The sequence below is a fragment of the Pristiophorus japonicus genome, chromosome 11 (genome assembly GCF_044704955.1).
Source record: "Pristiophorus japonicus isolate sPriJap1 chromosome 11, sPriJap1.hap1, whole genome shotgun sequence".
Classification (NCBI taxonomy): domain Eukaryota; kingdom Metazoa; phylum Chordata; class Chondrichthyes; family Pristiophoridae; genus Pristiophorus; species Pristiophorus japonicus.
Window position 1 is genome coordinate 104,859,015 of NC_091987.1, and position 12,652 is coordinate 104,871,666.

Genomic DNA, 12,652 nt, shown 5'->3' on the forward strand with positions numbered 1-12,652 from the left:
AAGTAGGATCATTCTTGATTTGTCAGCATTTTTCAAGATGTTGTTCAGCTTTTTCTAGTTTTTTAGGTTGGCATGTATGCTTCAGTGTTTTCTTCCTACTTGTTATTAATCTCGACATAATGGTTTATTTGCCTTCTCTACTCTTCGCTGTCTCAGTGGTGTCTTTCATTATGGGTCTTGTCCCTTCACCCAAAATGAAATTGTGCGCTGCTCAAAATGCCACTGTTTGCATGTGACCTGAGTAATGGCAGCAGATACAAATTGCTCTGAGCTCATAGATTGCCACTGAAAGATGTTCTACATGTATTTGCAAAATATAGCTTGGCCAAATTGGGAACAACATTAGTTTTACAATATATAGCTTCAGTAAGATGTTCCTAATTTCAATTAAATTGACCTCCAGTCGTGGATATATAAGTTCACTGCAATGGAGAAGACCCTAAGGAAACAGAAAATGACATGACTTTCCCCTCCCACTTCACAAGTGTAAAATCATGTGTACTCTACAATTTTGTTTGTCTAAACTAGTGCAATCAAACTTAATTTTTTTTTTAATTAACTTGATCCAGGGATTTTTAATAGGGTCAACATTTATTGCAGTGGCAGATGGAGGTTCTGCTTTGTGCCATGCCCATCATTCCTCCCCCCAGTCTTCCCAAGAATTTCTGTTTATACAAGAGAGAGAAAAAAATTACATTTATGTACCATCTTTCACGTTCTAAGGATGTCCACAAGTGGTTTAAACACACTAACTTTTTTGTTGTTGTGTAGTCACTTGTTATGTAGATAAATGTTGCAGCCAATGTGCACACAGCAAAGTCCCAGAAACAGCAATGAGATGAATGATCAGATAATCCATTTTTGGTGATGTTGGTTGAGGGATATATTTTGGCTGAGAGAACTCACCAGCTCTTCTTCGAATAATGCCGTGGGATTTTTTTTTACATCCACCTGAGAGGGGAGACAGAGACTTGGTTTAACATCTCATCTGAAAGATGGCACCTCTAACAGTGCAGTACTCCCTTAGTAAGACACTGAAATGTCAGCCTAGATTATGTATTCAAGTCTCTGGAGTGGGACTTAAGCCCATAATCTGAATTTGAGGGGAGGTTGCTACAACTGGTCTGTGCCTGACACCTAAAGTCCAGGAAGTGGCTATTTACATCGGGGGGAGGGAAATGTCAGAAATGCAAACTGTTTTTGCACAAATTACCGAAGCAATGCAAATTTGTGATTGAATGAGGAAACAAAAGGTTAGCTTATTGTTCGATTTTTGAAGAAGGGTTGGAAATGGTGTACTCCAGCGACAGTGGTTAGTCCATTTTGTTCTTAATATATATAGTTCCTAAAGTTTGTCCTAGCTCTCTTTCAATCTAATTCATTACTCCACCAAAGGAGATTAAACTTCCATATTCTAAAGGCTTTGACTTCTTTAGCAATTATTTAAATTGGGAAATTTAAAATATATACATATATATATATATATGTGTATGTGCCTGTCACTGGTAAGGACAGCATTTATTGCTCATCCCTAATTGTCCTTGAGAAGGTGGTGCTGAATTGCCTTCTTGAACCGCTGCAGTCCGTGTGGTGAAGGTACTCCCACGGTGCTGTTAGGGAGGAAGTTCCAGGATTTTGACCCAGTGACGATGAAGGAACAGCGCTATAGTTCCAAGTCAGGATGATGTGTGACCTGGAGGGGAACGTGCTCCCATTTGCCTGCTGCCCTTGTCCTTCTAGGTGGTAGAGGTCACAGGTTTGGGAGGTGCTGCCGAAGAAGCCATGGTGAGTTGCTGCAGTGCATCTTATAGATGGTACATGCCGCAGCCACGGTGCACCGGTGATGGAGGGAGTGAATGTTTAAGATGGTGGATGGGGTGCCAATCAAGTGGGCTGCTTTGTCCTGGATGATGTTGAGCTTCTTGAGTGTTGTTGAAGCTGCACTCATCCAGGCAAGTGAAATGCATGTCATCATAGAAACATAGAAAATAGGTGCAGGAGTAGGCCATTCGGCCCTTCGAGCCTGCACCGCCATTCAATGAGTTCATGGCTGAACATGCAACTTCAGTACCCCATTCCTGCTTTCTCGTCATACCCCTTGATTCCCCTAGTAGTAAGGACTACATCTAACTCCTTTTTGAATATATTTAGTGAATTGGCCTCAACAACTTTCTGTGGTAGAGAATTCCACAGGTTCACCACTCTCTGGGTGAAGAAGTTTCTCCTCATCTCGGCCCTAAATGGCTTCCCCCTTATCCTTAGACTGTGACCCCTGGTTCTGGACTTCCCCAACATTGGGAACATTCTTCCTGCATCTAACCTGTCTTAAACCCATCAGAATTTTAAACGTTTCTATGAGATCATATTCCTGACTTGTGCCTTGTAGATGATGGAAATGCTTTGGGGAGTCAGGAAGTGAGACATTCGCCACAGAATACCCAGCCTCTGACCCGCTCTTGTAGCCACAGTATTTATGTGGCTGGTGCTGGGTGCTTGGACCCCAGCTATTTACAATATACATTAATGATTTAGATGAAGGAATTGAGTGTATATCTCCAAGTTTGCTGATGACACTAAGCTGGGTGACTTGTGAGCTGAGGAGGATGCTAAGAGGCTGCAGGATGACATGGACAGGTTAGGTGAGTGGGAAAATGCAGCGCAGTATAATGTGGATAAATGTAAGTTTATCCACTTTGGAGGCAAAAATACGAAGGCAGAATATTATTTGAAGGGCGGCAGATCAGGAACAGGGGAGGTGCAACGAGACCTGGGTACCATGGTACATCAGTCATTGAAAGTTGGCATGCAGGTACAGCAGGCGGTGAAGAAGGAAAATGGTATGTTGGCCTTCATAGCTAGGGGATTTGAGTATAGGAGCAGGGAGGTCTTACTGCAGGGCCTTAGTGAAGCCTCATCTGGAATATTGTGTTCAGTTTGGTCTCCTAATCTGAGAAAGGACGTTCTTGCTATTGAGGGATTGCAGCGAAGGTTCACCAGACTGATTCCCGGGATGGCAGGACTGACATATGAGGAGAGACTGGATCGACTGGGCCTGTATTCACTGGAGTTTAGAAGGATGAAAAGGGATCTCATAGAAACATATAAAATTCTGACGGGACTGGACATGTTAGATGCAGGAAGAATGTTCCCAATGTTGGGGAAGTCCAGAACCAGGGGACATAGTCTAAGGATAAGGGGTAAGCCATTTAGGACTGCGATGACGAGAAACTTCTTCACTCAAAGTTGTTAACCTGTGGAATTCCCTACCGCAGAGAGTTGTTGATGGCAGTTCATTGGATATATTCAAGAGGGAATTAGATATGGCCCTTATGGCTTAAGGGATCAAGGGGTATGGAGAGAAAGGAAAGGGGTACTGAGGTGAATGATCAGCCATGATCTTATTGAATGGTGGTGCAGGCTCGAAGAGCCGAATGGCCTACTCCACCTATTTTCTATGTTTCTATGGTCAAGTTAAGTTTCTGGTCAATGGTGACCCCAGGTTATTGATGGTGGGGAGGATCGGCGATGGTAATGCTGTTGAGTGTCAAGGGGCAGTGGTTAGACTTGCTTGCTTGAGATAGTTATTGCCTGGCTTTCAGGTGGCAAGTAACATTCACACCACATATCAACCCAAGCCTGAGTGTCATCCAGGTCTTGCTGCGTGTGGGCATGGACTGCTCTATTATCTGAGCAGTTGTGAATGTAACTTAATGCTGGAACTGAGCAATCATCAGCGAACATCCCCTCTTCTGACCTTATAATGGAGAGAAGGTCATTGATGACACAGTTGAAGATGGTTGGGCCTAGGACACTGCCCTGAGGAACTCCTGCAGCGATGTCCTGGGGCTGAGATGATTGACCTCCAACAACCACAACAATCTTCCTTTGTGCTAGGTATGACTTCAGCCAGTGGAGAGTTTTCCCCCTGATTCTCTTTGACTTCAATTTTACTAGGACTCCTTGATGCCACACTGTGTGAAATACTGCCTTGATGTGAAGGGCAGTCACTCTCACCTCACCTCTGGAAATCAGCTCTTTTGTCCATGTTTGGACCAAGGCTGTAATAAGATTTGGAGCCGAGAGGTCCTGGCAGAACCCAAACTGAGCATCGGTGAGCAGGTTACTGGAGTAACTGCTGCTTGATAGCACTGTCAACGACACCTTCCATCACTTTGCTGATGATTGAGAGTAGACTGATGGGCCGGTAATTGACTGGATTGGATTTGTCCTGTTTTTTGTGGACAGGACATACCTGGGCAGTTTTCCATATTGTCGGGTAGATGCTAGTGTTGTAGCTGTTCTGGAACAGCTTGGCTAGAGGCGTGGCTAGTTCTGGTGCACAACTCTTCAGCACAACAGCCGGGAGGTTGAAGGGGCTCATAGCCTTTGCTGTATCCAGTGCGCTCAGCTGTTTCTAGATTTCAGGTGGAGTGAATTGAATTGGCTGAAGACTGGTTTCTGTTTCTGCTGGGGACCTCCGGAGGAGGCCAATATGGATCATCTACTCAGCACTTCTGGCTGAAGATGGTTGCAAACGCTTCAGACTTGTCTTTTGTACTCGTGTGCTGGGCTCCGCCATCATTGAGGATGGGGATGTTGATGGAGCCTCCTCCTCCCGTTAGTTGTTTAAATTTGGTTACCATATATGTGTGTCAAGTTTATATCAGTATACATGGGTGAATTGTGTATATAATCTGTATGCTTTAGTGAATCATAGAGCACTGAAGGAGGCCATTTGGCCAATCGTGCCTTTGCCAGCTCTTTGAAAGAACAATCCAGTTAGTCCCATTCCCCTGCTCTTTCCACATCGCCCTGCTAATCTTTCCTTTTCAAGTTCATGGGATTGGGGGTAATATATTAGCATGGATAGAGGATTGACTAACAGAAAACAGAGAGTCGGGATAAATGGGTCATTTTCCAGTTGGCAAACAGTAACTGGTGGGGTGCTGCAGGGATCGGTGCTGGGGCCTCAACTATTTACAATCTATATTAATGACTGGGATGAAGGGACCGAGTGTAATGTAGCCAAGTTTGCTGATGATACAAAGATGGGTGGGAAAGCAAATTGTGAGGAGGACACACAAAATCTGCAAAGGGATATAGACAGGCTAAGTGAGTGAGCAAAAATTTGGCAGATGGAGTATAATGTGGGAAAATGTGAGGTTATCCACTTTGGCATAAAAAATAGAAAAGCAAATTATTATTTAAATGGAGAAAAATTGCAAAGTGCTGCAGTACAGAGAGACCTGGGGTCCTTGTGCATGAAACACAAGAAGTTAGTATGCAGATACAGCAAGTAATCAGGAAGGCAAATGGAATGTTGGCCTTTATTGCAAGGGGGATAGAGTATAAAAGCAGAGACATCCTGCTACATCTGTACAATAGAAACATAGAAAATAAGTGCAGGAGTAGGCCATTCGGCCCTTCGAGCCTGCACCGCCATTCAATGAGTTCATGGCTGAACATGCAACTTCAGTACCCCATTCCTGCTTTCTCGCCATACCCCTTGATCCCCCTAGTAGTAAGGACTACACCTAACTCCTTTTTGAATATATTTAGTGAATTGGCCTCAACAACTTTCTGTGGTAGAGAATTCCACAGGTTCACCACTCTCTGGATGAAGAAGTTTCTCCTCATCTCAGTCCTAAATGGCTTACCCCTTATCCTTAGACTGTGACCCCTGGTTCTGGACTTCCCCAACATTGGGAACATTCTTCCTGCATCTAACCTGTCTAAACCCATCAGAATTTTAAATGTTTCTATGAGATCCCCTCTCATTCTTCTGAACTCCAGTGAATACAAGCCCAGTTGATCCAGTCTTTCTTGATATGTCAGTCTTGCCATTCCGGGAATCAGTCTGGTGAACCTTCGTTGCACTCCCTCAATAGTAAGAATGTCCTTCCTCAAGTTAGGAGACCAAAACTGTACACAATACTCCAGGTGTGAGCTCACCAAGGCCCTGTACAACTGTAGTAACACCTTTTTGCCCCTGTACTCAAATCCACTCGCTATGAAGGCCAACATGCCATTTGCTTTCTTCACCGCTTGCTGAAACTGCATGCCAACCTTCAATGACTGATGTACCATGACACCCAGGTCTCGTTGCACCTCCCCTTTTCCTAATCTGTCACCATTCAGATAATAGTCTGTCTCTCTGTTTTTACCACCAAAGTGGATAACCTCACATTTATCCACATTATACTTCATCTGCCACGCATTTGCCCACTCACCTAACATATCCAAGTCACTCTGCAGCCTCATAGCATCCTCCTTGCAGCTCACACTGCCACTCAACTTAGTATCATCCGCAAATTTGGAGATACTACATTTAATCCCCTCGTCTAAATCATTAATGTACAGTGTAAACAGCTGGGGCCCCAGCACAGAACCTTGCGGTACCCCACTAGTCACTGCCTGCCATTCTGAAAAGTACCCATTTACTCCTACTCTTTGCTTCCTGTCTGCCAACCAGTTCTCAATCCACGTCAGCACACTACCCCCAATCCCATGTGCTTTAACTTTGCACATTAATCTCTTGTGTGGGACCTTGTCGAAAGCCTTCTGAAAGTCCAAATACACCACATCAACTGGTTCTCCCTTGTCCACTCTACTGGAAACATCCTCAAAAAATTCCAGAAGATTTGTCAAGCATGATTTCCCTTTCACAAATCCATGCTGACTTGGACCTATCATGTCACCTCTTTCCAAATGCGCTGCTATGACATCCTTAATAATTGATTCCATCATTTTACCCATTACCGATGTCAGGCGATATAATTCCCTGTTTTCTCTCTCCCTCCTTTTTTAAAAAGTGGGGTTACATTGGTTACCCTCCATGGTATGTCTGTCAATGCATCCGCTATTTCCAAGGCCACTTCCTTAAGTACTCTGGGATGCAGTCCATCAGGCCCTGGGGATTTATCGGTCTTCGATCTCATCAATTTCCCCAACACAATTTCCCAACTAATAAGGATTTCCCTCAGTGCCTCCTTCTTCCTAGACCCTCTGACCCTTTTTATATCCGAAAGGTTGTTTGTGTCCTCCTTAGTGAATACCGAACCCAAGTACTTGTTCAATTGGTCTGCCATTTCTTTGTTCCCCGTTATGACTTCCCCTGATTCTGACTGCAAGGGATCTACGTTTGTCTTTACTAACCTTTTTCTCTTTACATATCTATAGAAGCTTTTGCAGTCCGTCTTAATGTTCCCTGCAAGCTTCTTCTCGTACTCTATTTTCCCTGCCCTAATCAAATCCTTTGTCCTCCTCTGCTGAGTTCTAAATTTCTCCCAGTCCCTGGGTTCGCTGCTATTTCTGGCCAATTTTTATGCCACTTCCTTGGCTTTAATACTACCCCTGATTTCCCTTGATAGCCACGGTTGAACCACTTTCCCTTTTTTATTTTTACGCCAGACAGGGATGTACAATTGTTGTAGTTCATCCATGCGGTCTCTAAATGTCTGCCATTGCCCATCCACTGTCAACCCCTTAAGTATCATTCGCCAATCTTTCCTAGCCAATTCACGCCTCATACCTTCAAAGTTACCCTTCTTTAAGTTCTGGACCATGGTCTCTGAATTAACTGTTTCATTCTCCATCCTAATGTAAAATTCCACCATATTATGGTCTCTCTTCCCCAAGGGGCCTCGCACAACGAGATTGTTAATTAATCCTCTCTCATTACACAACACCCAGTCTAAGATGGCCTCCCCCCTAGTTGGTTCCTCAACATATTCGTCTAGAAAACCATCCCTTTTGCACTCAAGGAAATCCTCCTCCACCGTATTGCTTCCAGGTTGGTTAGCCCAATCTATATGCATATTAAAGTCACCCATGATAACTGCTGCACCTTTATTGCATGCATCCCTAATTTCCTGTTTGATGCCCTCCCCAACATTACTACTACTGTTTGGAGGTCTGTACACAAGATATTGCTGGGGCCACATCTAGAGTACTGTGTACAGTTTTGATCTCTGTATTTAAGGAAGGATATACTTGCATTGGAGGCTGTTCAGAGAAGGTTCACTAGGTTGATTCTGGAGATGAGGGGGTTGACTTATGAAGATAGGTTGAGTAGGTTGGGCCTATAGGCATTGGAGTTCAGAAGAATGAGAGGTGATCTTATGGAAGCATAAGATAATGAGGGGGCTCGACAAGGTGGATGCAGAAAGGATATTTCCACTCATAGGGGGCATAGACTCGGAATAAGGGGCCGCTCATTTAAAACGGAGATGAGGAGAAATTTCTTCTCAGAGGGTTGTAAATTTGTGGAATTCTCTGTACCAGAGAGATGAGGAGGCTCGGTCATTGAATATATTTAAGGCGGAGATAGACAGATTTTTGAGCGATAAGGAAATAAAGGGTTATGGGGAGCAGGGAGGGAAGTAGAGCTGAGTCCATGATCAGATCAGCCATGATCTTATTAAATGACGGAGCAGGCTTTGAGGGCCAAATGGCCTACTCCTATTCCTATTTCTTATGTTCTTATGTTCTTATGTAACAGTGGGTAACCTCGAGCCTGCTCTGCCATTCACTAAGATCATGGCTGATCTGATCATGGACTCAGCTCCACTTCCCCGCCCGCCCCCCATAACCCCTTATCCCCTTATCATTTAAGAAACTGTCTATTTCTGTCTTAAAATTATTCAATGTCCCAGCTTTCACTGCTCTCTGAGGCAGCGAATTCCACAGATTAATAACCCTCTGAGAGAAGAAATTTGTCGTCCTCTATGTTTTAAATTGGCGGCCCCTTATTCTAAGATCGTGCCCTCTAGTTCTAGTCTCCCCCATCAGTGGAAACATCCTCTCTGCATCCACCTTGTCAAGCCCCCTCATAATCTTATACGTTTTGATAAGATTACCTGATTTCCAATGAGTAGAGGTCCAACCTACTCATAAGTCAACCCCCTCATCTGTGGAATCAATCTCGTGAACCTTCTCTGAACTGCCTCCAAAGCAAGTATATCCTTCCGTAAATATGGAAACCAAAACTGCACGCAGTATTCCAGATGTGGCCTCACCAATACACTACACAACTGTAGCAAGACTTCCCGGCTTTTATACTCCATCCCCTTTGCAATAAAGGCCAAGATACCATTGGCTTTCCTGATCACTTGCTGTACTTGTTACTATCTTTTTGTTTCATGCACAAGTACCCCCAGGTCCCACTGTACTGTGGCACTTTGCAATCTTTCTCCATTTAAATAATAACTTGCTCTTTGATTTTTTTTCTGCCAAAGTGCATGACGCCACACTTTCCGACATTATACTCCATCTGCCAAATTTTTGTCCACTCACTTAGCCTGTCTATGTCCTTTTGCAGATTTTTTGTGTCCTCCTCACACATTGCTTTTCCTCCCATCTTTGTATCGTCAGCAAACTTGGCTACGTTACACTCCGTCTCTTCTTCCAAATCGTTAATATAGATTGTAAATAGTTGGGGTCCCATTACTGATCCCTGTGGCATCCCACTAGTTACTGGTTGCCAAGCAGAGAATGATCCATTTATCACGACTCTCTGTTCTCTGTTAGTTATCCTCTATCCATGCTAATATATTACTCCCAACCCCTTGTGCAGTAACCTTTTATGTGGCAGCTTGTCAAATGCCTTCTGGAAGTCCAAATACACCACATCCACTGGTTCCCCTTTATCCACCCTGTTCGTTCCATCCTCAAAGAACTCCAGCAAATTTGTCAAACATGACTTCCCCTTCATAAATCCATGCTGACTCTGCCTGACCGAATTTTGCTTTTCCAAGTGTCCTGCTACTGCTTCTTTAATAATGAACTCCAACATTTTGCCAACCACAGATGTTCGACTAACTGGTCTATAGTTCCCTGCTTTTTGTCTGCCTCCTTTTTTAAATAGGGGCATTACATTTGCAGTTTTCCAATTGGCAGGGACCTCCCCAGAATCCAGGGAATTTTGGTAAATTACAACCAATGCATCCACAATCCCTGCCGCTACTTCTCTTAAGACCCGAGGATGTCCAGGGGATTTAGCTGCCTTTAGTCCCATTATCTTACTGAGCACTGGCAGTGGAAATGGTTTCTCCTTATTTAATCTATCAAAACTCTTCAGAATTTTGAACACCTCTATTACATCTCCCCTTAACCTTCTCTGCTTTAAGGAGAACAACTTCTGCTTCTCTAGTCTGTCCATATAACTGAAGTTCCTTATCCCTGGTACCATTCTTGTCAATCTCCTCTGCACCCTTTCCAAGACCTTGACTTCCTTCCAAAAGTGTGGTGCTCAGAATTGAACACAATACTCTAGCTGAGAGCTAACCAGTGATCTATAAAAGTTTAGCACGACTTCTTTGCTTTTGAACTCTCTACCTCTATTTATAAAGCCCAATATCCCATATTCTTTTTTAATAGCCTTACTGATTTGTCATGCCACCTTCAAAGATTTGTGTTTATGAACCTCCGGTCCCTCTGTTCCTGCACCCACTTTAAAATTGTATCATTTAGTTTTTAATTGCCTCTCATTCTTCCTTCCAAAATGCAATCATTTCACATTGCTTTGCATTAAATTTAATCTGCCATGTGTCTAGCCATTTCACAAGTCTGTTTATGTACTCCTGAGGTCTGCTATTATCCTCCTCGTTATTTACAACATTTCTGAGTTTTTTGTCATCTGCAAACTTTGATATCATACCCCGTATACCTAAGTCCAGATCACAGCTAGAGTACAGGTACTACTCCAACAACTAAAGTCCTGAAGGGCCTTCATACATGCAACAGCAGTCGTTGGACCTTGCGGACGTCAAATTGTCAGAGGAGTTGATTCCTTCTGCGAGTGCACCATCACAGGACTTGTTTTTACCATGCACCAGTTCCGATACTCGCACTTCGTTGGGACAGTAAGAAAGGTAGTTGGGTTTTCACCTGGTGACTCACACTTCACAAGTGAGCAAGAGCAGATGGTGGTGGTAGGGACAGCAATGCAGAGCCTGTGCTGGGGGGGAAAACAGCCCTCTCCAAGCTCTGCTCAGCTGGACACAGTTGCTGTACCCCAGGGGCCGTCAATGAAAAGAATAATCATTGAGCAGCAGCAGAGAATTGTGATCTACTGACACACCTTCCAAGCACGCTGACCACAATTGCAGAGAGAGTGGAGGAGTCCCCCGACAAGGATGAGTATGTTGATGTCGCAGGGCATTGTAACAATGTATTTTTCCATGGATAGAGTGACCAACTCTGTGGAACATCGAACATGGCAAACACATGAGTCCATGCATTTCTTGACCACAGCAATGCAGACTCTAGATGCTAACATATCTGTTTCCTTAAATAGGATGGCAGATATCTTAGCCTTGACCTTATAGTACTCCATTAATTTGCAATAAGCTGCTCTCCAGCAACATGATGTGCGGCTGGGCCGTGAATGGGATGATGGCGGAAATGGATATGGAAGGGGGAACTCCACTCAAAGTGATTCCACTTCTTACCCAGTGCCCCCCGCCTCCAGTCAGTGCCCCACATGCTGCCTTGTGGTCTGGCCCTGCACATTTGCAGGGGGAGCAGTCTTTTGGCTGAGCCTTCACAGGCTCCAAGACACAGAGGACATCGGCCAAGAGCATCGCAACAGTTAGAGCAGGGATCTGAGCAGCCTGCCGCGAACTCTGATAAATCTAGAGGGGTTGCACCACTTAGGGGCGGTAGGAAGAGGAAGACTAAAGCTTTGTAGTTGCATAAGGGTGTGCACAGGGATGTATAAGATCATGTTAATATAAGATCATGTTATGTTGCGAAGTTTCTGTTCTTGAATTCAATCACACACATTTTATTCTTTTGCACCAAAAATAACCCGGCACAGGCTCGATGGGCCAAATGGCCTTCTTCCGTACTGTAACCATTGCATGATTCTGTAACCATTTTATGATGATACTGCATACAATTCTGGTCACCGCATTACAGGAAAGGTGTGACTGCCCTAGACAGGATGAAGAGGAGATGTACGAGGATGTTGCCTGGACTGGAGATTGTTAGCTATGAGGAAAGATTGTATAAAATTATGAGGGGCCGAGATAGTGGATAGGAAGGACCTATTTCCCTTAGCAGAGGGATCAATAACCACGGGGCATAGATTTAAAGTAATTAGTAAAAGGATTAGAGTGGTGTTCATAGAATCATAGAAATTTACATCACAGAGAAAGGTTAACCTCTATCATTACCATTTCAATTCGGCCCATCATCCCTTTTGTCTCTCTAATCTCTCCTGCCTTCCATCCTATCACAGACCTTCCTTTTTGTTCTTTCTTCCCCTCCCCCTTTCAGTGCTTAAGACTGTGCTCTCTTCGAACATTCGGCAGTTCTGACGAAGGGTCATCAAGCCGGAACGTTAACTCTGTTTTTCTCTCCACAGATGCTGCCTGACCCGCTGAGATTTCCAGCATTCTCTGTTTTTATTTCAGATTCAAGCATTCGCAGTATTTTGCTTTTGTTGTAGCTGGATTAGACAGGATAGCTCTTTGTCAGCCGGCGCGCACAAGATGGGCCGAATGGCCTCCTTCTGTGTCATAAATTTCTATGAATCTCTCCAACTGTTCACCACTACTCTGGTTTCTCTGTCTCAGCCAATTTAGTTAGATCCCATGGGATTCACTTTTGGTAAGACATTAGGGATGAATCTCGTGGCTGTGTATTTATC